This window comes from Rhagoletis zephyria, unplaced genomic scaffold (genome assembly GCF_001687245.7).
Source record: "Rhagoletis zephyria isolate East Lansing unplaced genomic scaffold, Rhagoletis_zephyria_1.1 Rzeph_scaffold_01017, whole genome shotgun sequence".
NCBI lineage: Eukaryota > Metazoa > Arthropoda > Insecta > Diptera > Tephritidae > Rhagoletis > Rhagoletis zephyria.
This window is the reverse complement of record NW_016158101.1, coordinates 123208-124740: the sequence shown is the minus strand read 5'-3', so window position 1 is coordinate 124740 and position 1533 is coordinate 123208.

Here is a 1533-nt window from a genome sequence, read left to right as displayed (position 1 = left end):
TGCAAAACCCACAATAATAAAAGTTTAAAAGCTTGCACAAATTGCAAAAAAACGAATTAAACTTCAAGAAATGATCATCTAAATTTTTAATTAGAATATTTAAAAAATTTTCGGGTATTCAGTATTGTAGTCCATTCAATTATAGTATAAGAAAGTGCAAGTTTCAAGTTGTTAAAAATTACCGTTGATTTTTTAGATTTTTTTTGTTGGGGTGTTGCTGTTTTTTCCCATACAAAAAAAAAATGCGAACAACCCTCCACAAAAAAATTCTAAAAAAATCAACGGTAGTTTTTAACGACTAGAAACTTGGACTTTGTTATACTATAATTGAATGGACTACAATACTGCATACCCAAAAATTTTCAAAATATTCTAATTAAAAATTTTAAAATTTTTATAAAAATTTTTTGAAGTTTGATTTATTATTTTGCAATTTGTGCAAGCTTTTAAACTTTTATTATTGTGGTTTCTGTTATAGATTGAATTATATTTTAAAGGAAATTATTAAAAATAAATAAATAAACATAATTTGCAAACAATATCATTTTGAATTTCGTTGCTAATTAGTTGATCGCATCTGTGTGTACTACAAGCATCCATATGCGCATTCCTGGGAAATGGATTTGCATTTGACTCCAGAACTATTATTTACAAATAATATCTACGAGTATTGCAGTAAAAGTCAAAAACAACTTTGAAGTTAACAAGTGCATTGCTTTGTACATTTTGTTTGTTAATGCGTCCATCTTCAAAATGAGTATGTGAAAAAACCAAGTTTATCATTTTTTTTAACTAACATGCATTTTTACTATTTACATAATATAATACTCGTACAAGAAGCGAACTTGAACAGATGCTTTTTAAGTTTTTAGCAACATTAACTACTGAATAAATTATATTTAACAAATGGTCATGCAGAAATGCAAGTCAGCAATTTTAACTAATATAAAAGTNATCATTACAGAAATTTACATTTTTCTCTGTTAACTCTTTTTGAAATGTTAATCGCGCTGTGGTGATATTCCATGGATTTATTTTTCAGCCAAACAATTTTACGTTCCAAAAATTTGCACCTTCTCTATCTATCTAAGTTCTCTGCTTGGACACACAAAACTCAAACACTCTCATTTGTTCAACGCTAACTCACCTCCCACCTGCAACTTCTGTAACAATAAAACACATATTAACTGAGTGTAACTCATTTCAACAAAACAGATTATCCATCTTCAACAACTCTAACCCTTTGACAGCCTTAGCAGAACCTAGCTTTGACAACATAAAAAAAACTATCACCTTCCTAAAAACCTCAAACCTAATTCATTTAATTTAGCTTAGCACGGTCACCATACATAATTCTATATTTACCTCAACTGACTAAAATATTAAAATCCACCTAAAGACAGCCGAAGGCCATTGCTGCTAGCGCTGCTTTCTTTCATAGGTTAGCTTGTAATTTTTTTTTTTAGCTTGTAATTTATAATCATAAGCTAAATAATTATAAATAAATAAATAAAAATAGAGTTCTTTTCAGTG